The sequence below is a fragment of the Phyllobates terribilis genome, unplaced genomic scaffold (genome assembly GCF_046119375.1).
Source record: "Phyllobates terribilis strain yellow unplaced genomic scaffold, ASM4611937v1 Scaffold_12__6_contigs__length_324123572, whole genome shotgun sequence".
Classification (NCBI taxonomy): Eukaryota; Metazoa; Chordata; class Amphibia; order Anura; family Dendrobatidae; genus Phyllobates; species Phyllobates terribilis.
Window position 1 is genome coordinate 298,879,019 of NW_027362772.1, and position 21,874 is coordinate 298,900,892.

Consider the following 21,874-nt stretch of genomic DNA (forward strand, 5'->3'; position numbering starts at 1 on the left):
TCTGCTCTCCCTTAGGAGCAATCTCACCCTACCCCCACCGTGGGTATGTGTTGAATGCAGGTGTTAGGGTCCCGAGCCATACTCCTTCCTTACCTGAGGGTGAGATACCACACCTCTGAGTGAGATCAAGTACATCTGTGGCGACTTAACCCTCAGGGGTGCCACACACCCTTCTGCACAGTTTTGAAATGGCGAACTGTTGAGGAAGGTGCAGGAGCCGAGGAAGAAGTGGAGGACGAACTGGCGATGGGCATGTAAGACTCATCAGATGAGGGAGACCTTGATCACATTTCTGTTGTGTGAGGTTGGGGGAAGAGGGCAGAGGAAGTAAGCATGATTCTTACGTCACTACCAACACAACAAGGACTTGGTCCTCCTGGATGCGCAAGACACATGAGTGCCTTCTTGCTGCACTACCTGTAACATGATCCTTGGATTGTCAGAATTCGAAGTAATCCTGACTACTGGGTTGCCAGTGCCACACTCTTAGATCCCCAGTACAAAAGTAAATTTGCCGAAATAATTCCTGCCATAGAAAGGAATTCAAGCATGCAGGAGTATCAGCAGAGGCTGTTGCTGAATCTTACATGTGCTTTTCCACAAAACAACAGTGGTGCACATAGTGAATCTCACAGTTCTAACTTTCAAACCGTGGGACTGTCAAGTCTTCATCACTCAAACCATAACAGTAACACAGTATCTGCTGGTAACAGCAATTTTGTGGAATCGTTTCACCACTTTTTTAGCCCATCCTTTGCAAGGCCACAGGAGACAAGAAGTCTGACACATAGTCAACGCCTAGAGAGGATGGTACAGGAGTATCTCCAAGTGAACATCGAAGCCATGACTGTGCCACTGGACCCTTGCTCATTTTGGGATTCCAATCTGGAAAAATGTCCGGAGCTCGCCACTCACGCCTTGGAGATCTTGTCATGCCTTGAAGCCAACGTTCTCTCTGAATGTATGTTCAGCGCTGCTGGTGGAGTGCTGACAGATAAGCGCACGCGGCTGTCCACTGAGAATGTAGACAGACTCACGTTCATAAAGATGATCAAATCATGGATCCGCAAGGACTTTTCTACCCCTGTGTCATCCTGGGGAGACTAAAAGTTTGAGCATTAGGTAAAATCACCTCACCAACTGTTTTAATCAACTCTGGGGCAATTGATACCACTTAAGTGGTGTCTGTGCTACAATTTTTGGAAAAAATGGAGACTCTTTTTGGAGTCCCCTTGCTGTGTTTTACGTGACGCTGGCATCGTCAATTCCAGGTGGGTTGGGTCGCCCCCCCCCCTTTTTAACTGTAAGAAACTACATACACTATGGCTTGGGGTAACACAGATGGTTGAGTCTGAAGAGTTGTTTACTCAGAGGTCTGCTCCAAAGCTTCAGTGTCTGCTAGTCAGCGTAGAATTTTTAACTGCATCTAGCCTAGGCAATACTTTGGGCGTAGTAGCCCAGCTGCAAATCAAGCTGCACCGCCTGTGTATCTAATAAGAATTTTTAAATGCATCTAGCCTAGGCAGACTGTGGGGACCCCCAACCAAACCCAGACGCTCAGCCCCCTATCGCCCGCCCCCCTTTCCTTGACAATACAATAATGTAACTCTTACAACTGGATGGGTGAGGATCGGTCACAGCTTTATTAACTCTTTATACTCATTCCATTAGAAAAGCAGTTTATTTCTAAAATAATTCAGCTTGTTGCAGCATGCCCTGGGTCTCCACACCGGCAAGTTGGCCAACAAGTGTAACTCTCCAACAAGTCCTTTCTATTTCCAGGCCACGGAGGATACTGCGTACTCGTATGCAGGACTCTGACCCCCATCCATCACTCTTAACGCTTGTTCCACTCCATCCTGGAGTCCTGACAGGAATATGTCCAGTCCAATATCCATTAAGTGAACACCGTCGGACTATATGAGGCCTGCTTTATCTCCTTCCAGTTGTCGGTGTTGTATCACTACACCGCCTCTGTCTCTTCTAAATTTTGCTTCCGAATATTTATTACCCGCCTTGTCCGTTCGATGTCCGTGATGTCTCGCGCACCTTGCCATACCGCTATCGGCACAATCTCTGACCATACTATAGTTAGTTTTGTGAAAAATTCTCTGAAGCGCTCAGTGTCTAGTTTCATTATTGCCATTAGTTATGCGCTCTTGTGATGACCTAGGTCGTTTCCCCCGGCCTGTATAACTAAGATGACCAGACCTCTTGCCTCTCTCCCTACCTTGATTACCTCCATTAGTACCTGTGGCCATAGCAGGCCTCTAATACCTCTCCAGTTGAAATATGTGTTATGAAACTCTAATTTCCTCCCCCCTGGGCGGACTTTCGCCCTTTTTTCTGCCCAATATATATACGAGTGGCCTATCACCCACACTGTTGGCTTAGCGTCACCTGTAAAAGAAACAAATCACATTAGGATAACAAGTCCGGTCTTATGTATCTCGCCAAACACGTGGATCGCCATCTCCCTATCCTCTGAACTTCCGTTTCTGACAGTCCTGCTCTTGCTGCTTCCGTGGCCGCGCCTATGCTGAATGAGTGTGTCCCATAATCTTTGAGGTGGTTCCCTGCTGATGTTATGCATTTATTAAATATAGCTTGGAACTGGTATCTTGATAATGGCATTCCATTAATGTGTGATAGGAAGAAATTACTTTGTGATCTGATGGTTATATATGTTTTTACTATTGTTTCCTGACTCAGTGTACCGTTTGTGGGTTGTAGAAGTACCCAAGTGCCCCTGCCCGCTGGAACCATTATCGATTGGCGTATGCGTAGACGTATTGCATTATTGGCTATGACTACGTCCTGGTGTAATAAACCTCCACTGGTGATAATTTTGGATTGAGGGACTAATTCTCTTATGCATAGCGCCCCGAAGAAGGCGATCGCAAATACAGTAGACAGTAGTGTTGCTTCAAATTGTGAGTGTCATGTTAATGGTGTTAGGGATATGATGTGAGGAATCAGTTTTAGTGACACGGGACGGGATGTCTACACTCCTGACTTGGCTGACCCCTTTTCCACCCTTTTATGGATTGTCTGATGATGAATCTCTTTGTCACATCTCCCCTATTCAGCAGTTGGAAGTGAAATGCTACTCTGGTCAGACACCGCTGTGCTGACCTCCTGATATGCCCCTCATCATTAGCTGGTGGAGAAATTCTATGGTGACTTGTAATCTGGCTTGTTCACATTGGTCAACCCGTCTGCCTGCTGCTAGTCATGTCCACTCTTCCCATGCCTTACCGTATGCTTGTCACGTCGACGGGGCAACTGACGCTCTGATTAATGGCATCAACTATTCGCCACTAGATCCCATAGGGAGGGTGGACGTTGGGGAGGAGCTCTGTGAAAATCTGCTAATTGAATTGTGATAAAGCGTTAACAGCAGCTTTAGACCCTTCAGCATCGTGGCTAGCGCAGACCCATACATTGTGTTTTAGGCACAGGAATGCTAGCCGGCGTAGTTGGCCTAGCACTGGGAGAGACGATGATGCCATCTTATTAATGCAGTGCGCTAGGCTGGTGTTTTGTGTTATGAAGCGTATATTTTTGTTAGCCTGGCGCGCGCCCCATGTTTCTATTGCTACCACTATTGGGAAGAAAAATTATTTTCCGGGCTAGATGCAGCTAAAAATTATTATTAATTTCAAAGCTGGTGGAGCTTAGTATAGATGGCCTAATACAATGAGTACCACACACTGCTACTATGCCCAAAATTATTTTCCAGACAAGATGCAGCTAAAAATTATTTGTAATTTGCAAGCTGGTGGAGCTTAGTATAGATGGCCCAATAGAATGAGTACCACACACTGCTACTATGCCCAAAATTATTTTCCAGACAAGATGCAGCTAAAAATTATTTGTAATTTGAAAGCTGGTGGAGCTTAGTATAGATGGCGTAATAGAATGAGTACCACACACTGCTAATATGCCCAAAATTATTTTACAGGCAAGATGCAGCTAAAAATTATTATTAATTTCATAGCTGGTGGAGCTTGGTATAGATGGCCTAATACAATGAGTACCAAACACTACTACTATGCCCAAAATTATTTTCCAAACAAGATTCAGCTAAAAATTATTTGTAGTTTGCAAGCTGGTGGAGCTTAGTATAGATGGCCTAATAGAATGAGTACCACACACTGCTACTATGCCCAAAATTATTTTCCAGACAAGATGCAGCTAAAAATTATTAGTAATTTGAAAGCTGGTGGAGCTTAGTATAGATGGCCTAATAGAATGAGTACCACACACACTACTATGCCCAAAATTATTTTCTAGACAAGATGCAGCTAAAAATTATTTATAATTTGAAAGCTGGTGGAGCTTAGTTTATATGGCCTAATAGAATGAGTACCACACACTGCTAATATGCCCAAAATTATTTTACAGGCAAGATGCAGCTAAAAATTATTAGTAATTTGAAAGCAGGTGGAGCTTAGTATAGATGGCCTAATAGAATGAGTACCACACACTGCTAATATGCCCAAAATTATTTTACAGGCAGGATGCAGCTAAAAATTATTATTTATTTCAAAGCTGGTGGAGCTTGGTATAGATTGCCTAATACAATGAGTACCACACACTGCTACAATGCCCAAAATTATTTTCCAGGCAAGATGCAGCTAAAAATTATTAGTAATTTGAAAGCTGGTGGAGCTTAGTATAGATATCCTAATAGAATGAGTACCCCACACTGCTAATATGCCCAAAATTATTTTCAAGACAAGATGCAGCTAAAAATTATTTGTAATATGCAAGCTGGTGGAGCTTAGTATAGATGGACTAAGAATAAGTCCCACACACTGCTACAAGCCCAAAATTATTTTCCAAGCTAGATGCAGCTAAAAATTATTTGTAATTTGCAAGCTGGTGGAGCTTAGTATAGATGGACTAAGAATAAGTCCCACACACTGCTACAAGCCCAAATTTATTTTCCGAGCTAGATGCAGATAAAAATTATTACTAATTTGCAAGCTGGTGGAGTTTAGTATAGATGGCCTAATAGAATGCTGCTATGCCTAAAAGGTTTTACTTGGCTAGGTGCAGTAAAAAAAATTGTATTCTATTCACAGGCTGTGTAGCTTGCAACACAGATAGGCTACTCCACTGACTAACACACACTGCAAGAGGCCAAAATGGATTTGCTTATCTAGATTTAGCTAAATGCTGTGAAAAACACTTGCACAGCACTGGCACAGACCTGCCTGGCAAAAAGTCCTAGGAAATGCTGTAACCTAGTCCTCAAAAGGAATGCAATTAAAATTAGTCCCTACTCCCAACAGGCCACAGTCCTATATTCGCACATTTCACGACTGCTTGCGTTGGTAATGCTGCCTTTTAAGCTGGTGGAGACTGAATCCTTCCGCAACATTATGGCAGTGGCCGTCCCTCGGTACTCGGTCCCCAGCCGACACTATTTTGCCCGGTGTGCCATCCCCGCACTACACAAGCACGTGTCCCAAAACATCTGCCGTGCCCTCAACAATGCAGTTACTGGGAGAGTCCACCTGACAACGGACACGTGGACAAGAGCTTGTGGCCAGGGACGGTACATCTCCCTGATGGCACACTGAGTAAACATAGGGGAAGCCGGGACCCAGTCGGACCTTGAGACGGAACACATCCTCCCCACACCGTCAGTCAGAGTTGCCCCCACAGTGTACAGCTCCTGTGCATCATCCTCCTCATCCTCCTCATGTTCAGCCTCCATCTCAGAAATCACCACATCAGCTACAAGCTGGAAGCACTGCAGTACTGCCTTCACCAAGCGGTAACAGGCTGTGCTGAAACTCATAAGCTTAGGTGAGAAACCTCACACTGCTTGAGCTGTGGACAGCTGTGAAAGAGCAGGCAGATCTGTGGCTGAGACCGCAGAACCTACATCCAAGCATGGTCGTGTGTGACAATGGCCGTAACCTGGTGGCGGCTCTGAGGCGAGGCGAGATCACACAAGTACCATGCCTGGCTCATGTGCTTAACCTCATGGTTCAGCGGTTTCTTAAATCGTACCAGATTTGCTCGTCAAACTACACCACCTGTCAGCTCGTTTTTGCAAGTCGGCTACAGCTTCCACCGTCCTTGCTGTGTTGCCACAGCGTTTGCAGCTTCGGTCACACCGACTGGTGTGTGATGTCCCCACACGTTGGAACTCTTCCCTCCACATGTTGCAAAGGATTTGTGAGCAGAAGAGAGCAGTTGTGGAGTACCAGCTGCAACAAGGCCATCAATATTCAGGTCAGACTCCACAAATAAAACCTCAGGAGTGGACCTGGATGTCTGACATATGTACTATCTTGACAAATCTTGAGGAGTCCACCAAGATGGTGAGTGGCGATGACGCCATCATTAGCGTCAGCATTCCACTTGTCTGTCTTTTGCAATGGTCTCTGCAGAGAATTAAAGAGGAGGCATTGCATCCAGCGTGCATTGGGGGACAATGAGGGAGAGGAGGAGGAGGAGGAGGAGGAAGAACAGGAGCTTGTATCATGCGCTGTAGACTGTAGTACCTGTACAACTGTCATACAGTCGGTTCAGCCTGGGTGGCCTGAGGACAGGGGGGAGGAGGAGGAGGAGATCATGGTCAGTCGTCATCTTGGTGAGGACACAGAAGTCTTGCCGTTACCAGTCTGGCACGCATGGCTGACTTTATGTTACGCTGCCTTAACCGTGACCCTCGCATTGTCAAAATGCTGGGTGACAGTCAGTACTGGTTGGTGACACTTTTAGACCCCCGCTACAACTAGAACTTTCACTCTCTTATTCCTGAGGTGGAGAGGTCTACAAAAATGGGGCAGTACCAGAAAGCCCTTGCTAAAGAACTGTTAAAAAAATTCCCATCTGAACACGCTAGCGACAGAGGTCACAGTTCGTTGCCCAACCAAGGCGTACATGCGAGAGAGACGCAACTCCAATCCAGCAGAGGCAGGGGAAAACTGTCAACATTCTGGGACAGTTTTCTCAGACCCTCCCTTCGGACAGACCCTGAGGCGCGGGGTACTCTCACAAGGAGTGGAAAGTTTCAAAAGATGATGAGGGAGTACCTTGCCGACCGAACCAGCATCCTCCGTGATTCCTCGTTGTCTTTTAATTATTGGGTATCCAAGCTGGACACTTGGAATGAACTCGCTCTGTGCGCCTTGGAGGTCCTGGCCTGCCCTGCCGCTAGCGTGTTATCGAAGCGTGTTTTTAGTGCCGCTGGGGAATTATAACGGATAAGCGCACTCGCCTGTCAACTGACAATGCTAACAAGCTGACCCTTATCAAAATGAACAAGGGCTGGATTGGGCCAGACTTCTCATCACCACCAAATGACAGCAGAGTAACATAAAGTCAAATCCACTGTGTTATTTTGGGAGGTGTATTCACATGCACCCCTTCCCACCCACACATGGGTATACGCTTCCTCATTTCGGCTGTTTTATGTTCTTCTCCTTATCCTCAGCCTCCACCACCACTATACCACCAGGGTGACCGTGGTCCGTGTTGCCATTATTGAAAGTTCCTCCGTCCTTATTTTTGTCAGCTTTTGCTTGGAAGGCATAAGCAACGACTGTGGAAGACCCACTCCGCAATAATGGGAATAATATTTTTAAGATGCTGTACTGTATAGCTCTTGTAAGGGGCATTAAAACCATCTTGTTAAGCTACTGCAACCTCCACATCTCTTCCAAGGGGCATTAAAACCGTCTTGTTAAGCTACTGTTACCTCCACCACTTTTCCAACGGGCATTAAAACTGTCTTGTTAAGCTACTGTGACCTCCACCACTTTTCCAAGGGGCATTAAAACCATCTTGTTAAGCTACTGTGACCTCCACCAATTTTCCAAGGGGCATTAAAACCGTCTTTTTAAGCTACTGCGACCTCCACCACTTTTCCAAGGGGCGTTAAAACCGTCTTGTTAAGCTACTGCGACCTCCACCACTTTTCCAAGGGGCGTTAAAACCGTCTTGTTAAGCTACTGCGACCTCCACCACTTTTCCAAGGGGCATTAAAACTGTCTTGTTAAGCTACTGTGACCTCCACCACTTTTCCAAGGGGCAGTAAAACCGTCTTGTTAAGCTACTGTGACCTCCACCACTTGTCCAAGGGGCATTAAAACCGTCTTGTTAAGCTACTGCGACCTCCACCACTTCTCCTTGGGGCATTAAAACTGTCTTGTTAAGCTACTGTGACCTCCACCACTTTTCCAAGGTGCATTAAAACCTTCTTGTTAAGCTACTGCGACCTCCACCATTCTTCCAGGGGGCATTAAAACAGTCTTGTTAAGCTACTGCGACCTACACATCTCTTCCAAGGGGCATTAAAACCGTCTCGTTAAGCTACTGCGACCTCCATGACTCTTCCAACGGGCATTGCATTTCCCCCTAATTTTAGTCAGCTTTTGCTTTTCAATGCATTGGCGAACACTATGGGAGACCCACTCCCCAATAATGGGTAGAAGGTTTTTAGTACACTGTAATCCACATCTACTTCAAGGGGCATTGCAGTTCCTCATAATTTTTGGAAAGCTTTCCATTCACTACTTAGGCCAACAGTGCACAGGAGACCCAGTTGCTATAAATGGAAAAAATGGTTTAGTTAAGGCCCACTGACCTCCATGTCACTTCCAAGGGGCATTGGAGTGCCTCTAAATTTTTGGTAGGCATTGCACTCACTGTATGCCCTATAACTGTGTAGCCGAACCGCTCCTTTTGGTACAGAAACATATCCTACAAGACATGTGTGGTTGACTGGCCTGATATTGATGTGAATGGTCCCTGTTCCTCCTGCTCTTTCTCCTTTGCCACCACCTCATCCATGATTTATCACCTGAAGCTTTGTTTTAACGGGGGTCATAGAACTGGGATAGTAGCAGGAAAACATCCAGCAATCCTCGGAGGAGGTAGAATATGCGCCAAAACGCTGACCACCTCAGGCTTAGCCGCTACTACATACATGCGCTTGCATTCCAAGAAAACAAAGCACATTCTAACTAGTGTTGAGCCACCCCCGTGTGTTCGCCGAACTGTTCGTCGAACTGTTCGTCGAACACCTTCGAACACCGTTAAAACCAATGGCAGGCAAACAAAAACACATAGAAACACATAGAAAACACCTTCAAAGGTGTCCAAAAGCTGACAAACTGCTCAGAAGACACAACTAACACATGGAAAAGTGACAAGTACATATAGTCATGCGAAAAGAAAAGAGGTGGAGGAGTAAAAGGAGGGGGAGACACAGATATAGGCATGTCATGCCCTTCTAAAATCCAAAAAGTGAGAAGCCGAGACGGCCAGTCCGCTCCTGCCCGTGCCACCTCCGTGTCGCCGGGTTTGTGCCAGAGCCGCGGTGAACCCTGACGGCCAGCCCCCCTCTCCCAATACTGGTGCCTATCCGCTGGTGGGTCGAGAGAGCCCCCCTGTGGTGGAGGCAGCTCTAAGCTTTTTAATTTAAATTGTCCCTCTAATTTGAATGAATACATTTTAAATCCATTTACAAGGATCTATTGGAGGGCAAGTCTCATGCCAGCAGCCGCGTAATTCCAGCTCCAGTAGCGTCCACTAAAGCTGCTGCAGTTAAAAAGCTTTTATAAGGATCGAGCTCGGCTGTCCACCGCAAGGCATCCTAGTGCCAGTCCCAGCCCCTATGCCTTGGGGTGCCTCCTGATGCTCTTCACTAAGTATCCCGTGGTCCCGAAGCATTTCCTTTGAAAAAATTAAGTGTCCAAACTACAGGTGGTGTAGCTTGCTTAACAGCCGGGATAATCCGCTGACTAGCAGACACTGCTACTAGGCACAAAGTATTTCCTGGGCTAGATGCAGTTAAAAATTTGTAAGTAGATACTCTCGTTGGATGCTGAGAAAGCATTCCATAGAGTCTCCTGGCACGCCATATATGATTCTCTTAAAAAGCTTGGGGTAGGGGTCTAGGGGACCCTTTTATAGCCAAAATCACGGCCCTGTATCACAATACGTCACCTAGGCTGAAGATAAATGGAACTGTAGCACCGAGGGCTCGGTTGCTACAGACGTATTGCACCTCACCCAGAGGTGTGATATCTCACTCTCAGATAAGGATGGAGTGTGGATCAGGACCCGACACCTGCATGCATTACACCACATTGCCGTGGGGCAGGGCGACCAATATGCCCCTGAGATGGGCACGACAGTCCCTGTCCCTGGCTGGAGTGGGGGGAGGGAACACTGAGGAAGGGGAACCCTGCAGTGCAGGAGCAGGGAGGAAGCAGTTCCTGGGTGCATTGAGAAGGGAGTATAAAAGGTGGGCACCATCTTAGTTCAGTGCAGAGAAGTCTGAGCAGAAGTGGCAGGGAGCAGGGGCTCTGCATGAGCTCTGCTCCGGAGGCGGGCCTAGTAACAGAGGCCCAGGCCTGCAAGAGGGAGAAGGAAGGAAGAGGAGCGGAGAAGGCTCCAGGAACGAGGAATGAAGGGATCCCAGGGGTGCGGACGGGCGAGTCGCCACCGCACGCCCGAATCCACCTGCGTGGAGGGGTCAGGCCAAAGGGGGAGACCGGTCCCCGAACTAGTGGAGGCAGGAAACGACCCTCAGCTAGAAACCGGAGGCTCTGACATTTTATGTGGCGCAGCCCCTTGCTCCACCCGCTAGGAAGGCACCACATAGGGTCAGGGAAACTGGCGCCAAGTTTACCAAGAGGAGGCCCGAGGCAGCCGGACAGAAGTGTTGGTAAGAAAGGCCAGACAAAGGACACACAAAGGGGGTCCTGTGAAGCGCTCCAAAGTTATCTGGGAGTTGTCTGAGCCCCTCACCTGGTGAGCACAGTACGACGTGGGCAGCCGTTACCTGCAGACGTGGTCTGGATAATAAGAACTGTGAGTAAAGGCCCTGAACTGCATCACTGACTCCGTGTCGTTACTGCTGCTGCCCTGCACCATCACCCCCATCCTCCGCATACACTGCCCTGAGGCTATACTCCTCCCGTGGGGAGTTATGCTACGCTCTGCTGCACCCACAACACCAGCCTTAGCGGTCTGCCCTGTAGCGGCGGTTCACTCTGACCGCAATCCACGGGTGGCGTAGTCGGACATTTAAACATCAAAACCACATAAATAGTTCCGCCACTGGTTTGACCGCCCTGAGCCACGGAACCGGATCGCCGCCACGAAGACTACAACCACCAAAAAGTGTCCGGCTCCGAGTGTCCCAAGGCCCAGGGGGTGCGTCAGAACATTTTCATCACCTTTCACAATCACCAATGGGACAAGGCAGGGATGTCCTCTGTCCCCTCTCTTATACATCCTAGTGACGGAGCACCTGCTCTCATCAATTCGCCATAACCCCAATATTAGGTGGATTGAGGTGGGAGGCACCGAGTACAAGTGCTCTCTATTTGCTGATGATGTCCTAGTATATATCACTCAATCACATATATCCATCCCTGCTGTTATGGCTGAAATAGATCACTTTGTTACATGGTAAAATTTTAAAATCAATGCAGCGAAGTCTGAGGCCCTCGATGTCTCCCTCCCTAAATCCATATAGGATTCCATCCAGTCCAACTTTCCCTTTGCCTGGCCCTCACAGGGTATCAAATACTTAGGAATTCCTATTCATAGAGACCTCTCCCATCTATGTTATCTTAATTTTGGGCCCTTTATTGAACAATTCCATACAGACCACGGTTGGCAAGTTAGAACTGTAAGATTCACTACGTGAACCACTGGTGTTTTGTGGAAAAGCACATGTACACCGCGTTCCAAATTATTATGCAAAAAGTGTTTAGGAGTGATAAGGGAAGAATTTGTTTGTTTGTCAGTTAAACTCATTGATGGTGATGTGTGTCAGGGCTCTTTATATCACTGTAAGCAATTGCAGACACCTGTGCTAATTAGTTTGGCAGGTGTGTCCAATGAAAGGCAAGACTACTTAAGAAGGCTCTCTCACATTATTAAGCAGCCTACATTTTCTGCCAAAATGGGAAAGAAAAAGGATGTGTCGGCTGCTGAGAAGCAACAAATTGTGGAGTGTTTAGGTCAAGGCATGACTACAATCAACATTGTGCGATGATCAGGATGAAGTGTCTTGGCAATCAAGAAGTATGTAGCTGATTCACAGTACACACGTGTGCGTGCTGATAAGGGCAAATTGAGGACTCTTTCCTACAGGCAATTACGTCAGGTTGAAACAGCAGCGGCAAAAAAGCCTTGTCATAGCAGCAGACAAGTTTTTGAAGCTGCTTGTGCCTCCAACGTCCCCCGAACAACAAGATGCAGGGTCCTTCAGAGGTTTGCAGCTGTGCATATGCCATCCTGTCGACCTCCTCTATCCACTTCACACAAGCAGAAACGGCTCCAGTGGGCCAAACATTACATGAAGACTAATTTCAAAACTGTTTTGTTCACGGATGAGTGCCGTGCAGCGCTCGATGGTCCAGATGAATGGAGTGGAGGATGGCTGGTTGATGGACACCCCACGCAAACACGGCTACAGCGCCAACAAGGAGGAGGTGGAGTAATGTTTTGGGCTGGAATCATGGGGAGAGAGATTGTCGGCCCCTTTAGGATCCCTGAAGGCGCTAAAGATGAACTCCATAATGTATGTGGATTTTCTCAAACAGCACTTCCTGCCATGGTTCAAGAAGAAGAACCGTGTATTTCACAGCAAGATCATTTTTCTGCATGATAATTCACCATCTCATGCTGCACATAAAACATCTGCATCTCTGGCTGATATGGGCATAAAAGGGGACAAACTTATGGTGTTACCCCCATGCTCCCCTGACCTCTACCCCATTCAGAACCTTTGGAGCATCATTAAAAGGAGTGTCTATGATGGCGGGAGGCAGTTCACATCTAAGCAACAGCTTTGGGAGGGTATTCTGTCCTCATGCAAAACAATTGAAGCAGAAACCATCCAAAACCTGACAAATTCAATGGACGAGAGAGTTCAGAAGCTCCTTTCGAACAAGGGGTCCTATGTGAAAATGTAACATCACCTAGAATAAAGTTTTGAGTTGAAAACTGTTTGATTTAATTTTTAACAACCTGCTAATGCTTATAATTTCAAAAATGACCATTTTTTTGGTCTTTATTAAAATGAATAGGTTGATCGAAAAGTTTGGGGGATCTAAGAGTGTGGCAACCCAGTAGTCATGATTACTTCGAATTCTGACAATATGAGGGTCATGCTGCAGGTAGTGCAGCAAGAAGGCACTTATGTGTCTTGCGCATCTCGGAGCCCCAAAATTATTTTCCGGGCTAGATGCAGCTAAAAATTATTTTTAATTTTAAATCTGGTGAAGCTTATTATAGATGGCCTAATAGGATCAGTGCTGCACACTGCTACAAAGCCCAAATTATTTTCCAGTCAAGATACAGATAAACATGATTAGTAATTTGAAAGCTTAAAACGGTTGGTAGGGTGATTTTAACCAATCATCAAGCTTTTACTCTCCCCAGGATGACACAGGGGTAGAAAAGTCGTTTCGGATCCATGATTTGTTCATCTTTATGAACGTGAGTCTGTCTACATTATCAGTGGAGAGCCGCGTGCGCTTATCTGTCAGCACACCACCAGCAGCGCTGAACACACGTTCAGACAGAACGCTGGCTGCGGGGCATGACAAGATCTCCAAGGCGTAAGTGGCTAGCTCCGGCCATTTATCCAGATTGGAAGCCCAAAAAGAGCAAGGGTCCAGTGACACAGTCGTGGCTTCAATGTTTACTTGGAGATACTCCTGTACCATCGTCTCTAGGCGTTGACTATGTGTCAGACTTCTTGTCTCCTGTGGCCTTGCAAAGGATGGGCTAAAAAAGTGGTGAAATGATTCCGCAAAATTGATGTTACCAGCAGATACTGTGGTTCTGTTACGGTTTGAGTGCTGAACACTTGACGGTCCCACGGTTGGCAAGTTGGAACTGTGAGATTCACTACGTGCACCACTGGTATTTTGTGGAAAAGCACATGTAAGATTCTGCAACAGTCTCTGCTGATACTCCTGCATGCGTGCATCCCTTTCTATGGCAGGAATAATTTCTGCAAATTTACTTTTGTACCGGGGATCTAACAGTGTGGCAACCCAGTAGTCAGGATTATTTCTAATTCTCACAATTCGAGGGTCATGTTGCAGGTAGTGCAGCAAGAAGGCACTCATGTGTGTTGCGCATCCAGGAGCACCAAGTCCCTGTTGTGTTGGTGGCGAGGTAACAATCATGCTTCCTTCCTCTGTCCTCTCCCCCCAACCTCGCACAACAGAAATGTGATCAAGGTCTCCCTCATCTGATGAGTCTTCCATCAGTTCGTCCTCCACTTCTTCCTGGGCTCCTGCACCTTCCTCACTAGTTTGGCTGCTACCATGCGCCCTGGTAAAACCATCTCCCCCACCCTCACATGCCTGCCGCCTTGGTGCTGCCGACCGTCTGGACCTTGCAGATGTTAGCCCTTCCGCATACAACTCCTCCTCCTCTACTTCCTCCACCTCCTCTTGTGCCACCACCTGACTCCGAATTCTGTTTAACATGTGCTCCAGCTTGTAAATCACCGGAATAGTCATGCTGATAATGGCATCGTCAGCACTAAACATCTTCGTCGCCATTTCAAAACTGTGCAGAAGGGTGCATAGGTTCCTGATCTGAGACCACTCCTCCAGCGTGATTTGCCCCACCTCTGAATCTCGTTGGCCCAGGCTATACGTCAGAACGTATTGCACCAGGGCTTGTCGGTGCTGCCACAGTCGCTGCAACATGTGCAGAGTTGAATTCCACCGGGTAGGCACATCGCATTTTAGCCGGTGAAGTGGCAGGCCCAACGACTTCTGTAGAGATGTAAGTCGCTGAGCTGCGGGATGCGAACGGCGGAAGTGAGCACACAGCGACCGTGCCCTCTGCAGAAGGCCATCTAGTCTGGGATAGTGGGCTAAAAATTGCTGGACAACCAGGTTCAACACGTGAGCCATACAAGGCACGTGTGTGACATTGCCCCGGCGAAGGGCCGCACCCAGGTTTGCAGCATTGTCGCACACGGCATTCCCTGGTTTCAGGTCCAGTGGAGACAACCATTCATGAAATTGGTTCTCCAGAGCTGACCACAACTCCTCAGCTGTGTGACTCACATTTCCCAGACATTTCAATGTAAAAACCGCCTGATGACGTTGAGCCCTACTGCCAGCATAGTAAGGAGGTGTGCAGGATCCCTTCTGCGCAGTTAGAAAGCTTGTGGCATGACCAGACAGGCTTTGGGTGCAGGTGGAAGACCGAGAGGAGGTTGAGGAGGCAGAAGCAGTGGAGGAACTTTGACATAAAGAGGATTGACGCACAACTCGTGGGGACGGCAAGACTTGGACAGCAGCCCCTTGTCCTGCTGTCTCCATAGTTACCCAGTGCCCAGTCAGCGACATGTAACGCCCCTGTCCATGCCTACTCGTCCAAGTGTCTGTGGTGAAATGCACCCTGTCACACACAGAGTTTCTCAAAGAAGCGGTGATGTTGTGTGCGACATGCTGGTGGAGCGCAGGCACACCTTTCTTTGAGAAGTAGTGCCGACTGGGCATCTGGTACTGGGGCACTGCGACGGACATAAGGTCTCGAAAATCCTCTGTGTCCACCAGGCGGAAAGGCAGCATTTCTGTAGCCAAGAGCTTGCAGATGGTGAAATTCAACCTCTTAGCTTTCTCATGGCTAGGAGGAAATGGTCTTTTACTTGTCCACATCTGAGGGACCGAGGGCTGGCTATTGTGCTTATACGGGGTTGATAAGGGTGTCCCCGGCAAACTGCCGGTCTGTGAGGAAGATGCAGGCGGACATGTTAGGTTGCCTTGATCCAAAGGTGGTGCTATCGATGTCGGACAGCGCTCAACACCAGCTGGTGTTACCACCTCCAAAGAAAATGATGACCTGCCAATCACGCTGGCTGTTGCGGGTAAAGAGGTGGCAGGTCTGCGCCCCAAAACAGGTGTGACTGCTGTCCCCCCAGTCACAGAGGATGAAGAGGCCGCGGATGCACAAGATATGGCAGACGGTGATTGGCCCGGCCGGCTAGGCCGCATTGTAGCACACTGAGCTTCCCACTGCAACTTATGCTTCATGTCCATGTGCCGGTTCATGCATGAAGTACTCAAACTATGTATTTTTTGGCCTCTACTTAGCTTTTGCTGACAAATGTTACAGATAACACGAGTTGGGTCATCTTTATCGATCTGAAAAAATGCCCAGGCTATGCAAGGCTTAGCACCCATGCGACCTGAAGAGCCACCACGACTTGTGGTGAGAGGCAGAGTTGTGTTTGAGGATGCAGTTGTTGACGTGCTTCCAGTACTACGTCTCTGTCCAGGAAGGCGCAACCTGACCTCGTCGTCACTAGCATCTTCCTCCACCTCCTCTGCTGACCTCATCTCTTGGCTGACTGTGGGTTGACAGTAAGTGGGATCTCCGACCTCATCATCATCACCCTGTGCGTTATCACACCCGTCGTCCTCAGAGCCAACCTGTTCCTGCCCTGACAAAAAACTAAAGTTGTCGCTCCAATCAGGTATTTGAGTCTTATCATCGTCTTCCTCATTGTCTCCACCAACAGGAGTTACAGTTTGGGAATGAGGGTCTACATTATGGTCAGAACCTTCTGCGTCTGGTCCTGGATCCGACTCATAAAGATTCTGGGCATCAGTGCAGATCATTTCCTCGTCTGGATTCACAGAAGCGCTGGAGTCGACCTCTGATTCCCAGGCTATAGTATGAGTAAACAGCTCTGCAGACTCAACCATCTGTTCTACCTCATACTCAGACGGGCAGCTGGAGATTTGGGAGCTGTGAGGAAGCAAGTGCGATTTGGGTGACACCTTTGAGGACTGGAGTATTTGTGATGTTGAAGTTGATGTGGAGGAGAGCCCACTTAAAGGAGCACTTGATATCCGTTGAAGCACCTGCTGTTTTTGTGCCTCATCTGGAATTTGTAGCGATTGGCGTGGCCGTAAGAAAGGGATCTTATCACATTGTCCGCTAAAAGAAGTAGACATTTTAGTTTGGCTGGAAGATGGTCTTTCTTCTGCACCTACCCCACGGACACAACCTTTTTTCCCCTTCCCAACACGCCTATTCCCCTTTCCACCAGCAGCAGGCCTTTTTCCACTCATTTTGGTGGTTAACTAATTCACAACTCTGGAGTTGTTTGCACAAAAAAACAATGGATGGTAACCGAGCAGACCTGAGTGGCCAAACTGTGGTATTAGGCCAAAACTATTGGCTGGGCTAGATGCAGAAAAAAATTATTTTTAATTTGCAACCTGATGGAGGTCAGTATAGATGGACTAATAGAACAAGTCCCACACGCTGCTAGAAGCCCAAATATTTTTTCAGAGATAAATGAAGAAAAAAATTATTTTTAATTTGCAACCTGATGGAGGTCAGTATAGATGGACTAATAGACCAAGTCCCACACACTGTTAGAAGCCCAAATATTTTTTCAGAGCTAGATGCAGAAAAAAATTATTTTTAATTTGCAACCTGATGGAGGTCAGTATAGATGGACTAATAGACCAAGTCCCACACACTGCTAGAAGCCCAAATATTTTTTCAGAGCTAGATGCAGAAAAAAAATATTTTTAATTTGCAACCTGATGGAGGTCAGTATAGATGGACTAATAGACCAAGTCCCACACACCGCTAGAAGCCCAAATATTTTTTCAGAGCTAGATGCAGAAAAAAATTATTTTTAATTTGCAACCTGATGGAGGTCAGTATAGATGGACTAATAGACCAAGTCCCACACACTGCTAGAAGCCCAAATATTTTTTCAGAGCTAGATGCAGAAAAAAATTATTTTTAATTTGCAACCTGATGGAGGTCAGTATAGATGGACTAATAGAACAAGTCCCACACGCTGCTAGAAGCCCAAATATTTTTTCAGAGATAAATGAAGAAAAAAATTATTTTTAATTTGCAACCTGATGGAGGTCAGTATAGATGGACTAATAGACCAAGTCCCACACACTGCTAGAAGCCCAAATATTTTTTCAGAGCTAGATGCAGAAAAAAATTATTTTTAATTTGCAATCTGATGGAGGTCAGTATAGATGGACTAATAGACCAAGTCCCACACACCGCTAGAAGCCCAAATATTTTTTCAGAGCTAGATGCAGAAATTTTTTTTATTCAATTTGCAACCTGATGGAGGTCAGTATAGATGGACTAATAGACCAAGTCCCACACACTGCTAGAAGCCCAAATATTTTTTCAGAGCTAGATGCAGAAATTTTTTTTATTCAATTTGCAACCTGATGGAGGTCAGTATAGATGGACTAATAGACCAAGTCCCACACACTGCTAGAAGCCCAAATATTTTTTCAGAGCTAGATGCAGAAAAAAATTATTTTTAATTTGCAACCTGATGGAGGTCAGTATAGATGGACTAATAGACCAAGTCCCACACACTGCTAGAAGCCCAAATATTTTTTCAGAGCTACATGCAGAAAAAAATTATTTTTAATTTGCAACCTGATGGAGGTCAGTATAGATGGACTAATAGAACAAGTCCCACACGCTGCTAGAAGCCCAAATATTTTTTCAGAGATAAATGAAGAAAAAAATTATTTTTAATTTGCAACCTGATGGAGGTCAGTATAGATGGACTAATAGACCAAGTCCCACACACTGCTAGAAGCCCAAATATTTTTTCAGAGCTAGATGCAGAAAAAAATTATTTTTAATTTGCAACCTGATGGAGGTCAGTATAGATGGACTAATAGACCAAGTCCCACACACTGCTAGAAGCCCAAATATTTTTTCAGAGCTAGATGCAGAAAAAAATTATTTTTAATTTGCAACCTGATGGAGGTCAGTATAGATGGACTAATAGAACAAGTCCCACACGCTGCTAGAAGCCCAAATATTTTTTCAGAGATAAATGAAGAAAAAAATTATTTTTAATTTGCAACCTGATGGAGGTCAGTATAGATGGACTAATAGACCAAGTCCCACACACTGCTAGAAGCCCAAATATTTTTTCAGAGCTAGATGCAGAAAAAAATTATTTTTAATTTGCAACCTGATGGAGGTCAGTATAGATGGACTAATAGACCAAGTCCCACACACTGCTAGAAGCCCAAATATTTTTTCAGAGCTAGATGCAGAAAAAAATTATTTTTAATTTGCAACCTGATGGAGGTCAGTATAGATGGACTAATAGACCAAGTCCCACACACCGCTAGAAGCCCAAATATTTTTTCAGAGCTAGATGCAGAAAAAAATTATATTCAGTTTGCAACCTGATGGAGGTCAGTATAGATGGACTAATAGAATGATGCTATGCCCAAAAGATTTTACTTCACTACGTGCAGTAAAAAAATTGGTATTCTATACACAGGTGGTATATCTTGCAACACAGATAGGCTACTCCACTGACTAACACACTCTGCAATAGGCCAAAAAGGATTAGCTTTGCTAGATTCAGCCAAATGCTGTGAAAAAAACTTGCACAGCACTGGCACAGACCTGCCTGGCAAAAACTGATAGGAACTGATGTAACCTAGTCCTGAAAAGGACTCCAATTACAATTAGTCTTTACTCCCACAATCTATCTATTTAAGAGCACAGACCTGCCTGATAAAAGTCATAGGAAATGCTGTAACCTAGTCCTTAAAAGGACTGCAATCACAACTATTCCCTACTCCCAAGCTATCTGTATATTTGTGCGAAAATTGGCTTGAAATTAACAAGGTATAGCGCACACAGCAACAGCGGTGCCGTCTAACACGCAGCTGCAGCAGTGAGAAAATGGTGGCGACGGGGAAAATGGCTTGGTCTTATAGGGCAAGGACATGTGACATACACTGCCAATCACACATGCCCTTGCTTGTGTGAAAAAAAGCACTTCGCTCCGTGTGTGCGCTGCTGATAGGCTGACAGATTGCACCTCCCCACTGCAAATGCGGGAAAGAGAAAAAAAAATGGAGATCTTCATTGTTCCTGCAGAGATCCATCCCCTGCCCCTCCCCCCGCCCCGCTGTACACTCAAACTGCGTATTAACATTAATTTTCATCATTACTGAGAAAAAATCCAGTTATGATTTTGGTGCACGAACAGTTATCGAACATAACCTCGAACAGCCGAATTTTTCTCAAATTGTTCGTGTTCGCCGACCGGCTCGAACACCGCCCAAAACAGCTCGAATTTGAGATTGGCGAACAGTTCGAGTAGAACAACGCTCATCTCTAATTCTAACTTCTATCATCATCATGCTCCTCAACTTGGCGCTCTCAACTCCCCTGATGGAGAAGCCAGGGCCCACCGGAGGAGTCAGGTTCTCTGGTGGGCTCGTCCAATGCTGCCCTAAAGCAGGCCAGGCTAAGAAAAGTGTGTGGGAAGGTAACAGGAGAAAAAGGGGCGGCTGGGGACCAAGTATGGACACCCGGCCGCCCCCTTGCAGCTGGGGACCGAGCGTGGACACCCGGCCGCCGGGCGGCAGGGGACTGAGTATGGATCCCTCACTGCCAAAGCAGCCATGAGGTAGTGGCCAGCTTCGGCCTCCTCCAAACTAAAAGGCCCCATTTCAAATGAAAGCTAGCAGTATGGTATTGCAGCCTGCGGGTGGGTGGGTGGTTGGTTGGCTGCATATTTGCACTTGCATTGCAAGGAATGGGGGAGGTACAATTGAACACTGCCCTGGGACAAGGACTTGCACGGGGATAGTTGCAAGTCTGCATCTTCTGATGCGGCAAGGATCACTTCTGATGGGCACACTTTTAGGCAGTGACCTGGGTGTCAGAGATGCTTCCAGGGATCTTCCCTATGCTGTTCCCATGTCTTTTCAGCGCTGTATGCATGTGTCACACAGCACATGGCCAGATAAGATTGTAAAATGTTAAAATGACATTTCCCGGTGAATGCATTTGTCACGGTTGAAAGTGGCTTAATACCTCTGACCACGTTGTTGACAGCAGTGACCTGGGGATCAGAAATGCTTCCTGGGGCGAATCCCATGCTGTCCCCATGTCATTTGCGCACTGTCGGGGGTGCCGCTGCAAAAATGCTCGGGTCTCCCATAGACTAACATTGGGCTCGTTGCTCGGATCGAGCACCCGAGTATCACGGTGAGCTCGGCCCGAGCTTCGAGCACCCGAGCATTTTAGTGCTCGCTCAACACTAATAATGAACGCTAGAAAACAAATATATGACCCCCACATTTTGACACGTGGGAGTTTGGTGACATTAAGAGATGGACACAATACAAGGGAAAGGATCACATGGGCATTTTTTAAGCGATCAATGGGAAGCCACCGCGATATTAAAAGTAGAAAGGGACCTTTATGAAAACGAAAACTGTTACCTAAGAAATACAAGGGGTAATACTCTATAACAAAAAGGTTGTTAATTAGTGATAATGATAAAACAAATCAAGCCCCACCCCGGAAGTGACATGAGAAGCCCAAAATGGAGGGAAAAGGAGTATATTTAAATAGAGAAGACAGATGTGGAGACTCCCCTTTTCTCTTTGCATATCTGAATTTTTGAAGGTGGTAACAGTACTCTGTACCACAAAAAATGGACACTCACTATTGTGAGATCCATTAGACGATATATCTTTTGAACCCCATAGCACTTAGTCACTTTTTTGTAGTACTCCCCAAGATACGAGTTACACTCACCTGATGAATCTTTTTTGAGGAGGAAGAAACGCGTCGGGAGGCATTTTGTGGGGTAATAGATACACTTGGGTGCTGCCCTTGTCAGGGTGGGAGCAATCACCAGGGGCACGACAGGGTAGATTTATCCTTAATATTTGAAGATTACTGAACTGGAGAAAAAATCCCTGGAGGATGCCCATGGACAAGAGAATGGGTGAGATCTACATATATTATTTACAGTTTTTTATCACTATGTCTAAGTTTTATATGGACCAGATGGGATTGA

The 21,874-nt window shown here is 46.4% G+C and overlaps 1 long non-coding RNA gene across 1 annotated transcript in view; it reads right to left on the minus strand.

The window, feature by feature from the left end:
- Positions 1-21,874, minus strand: part of LOC141172744 (uncharacterized) — a 107,572-nt gene that overhangs the window by 58,412 nt on the left and 27,286 nt on the right. The gene's annotated exons all lie outside the window — the stretch shown is intronic.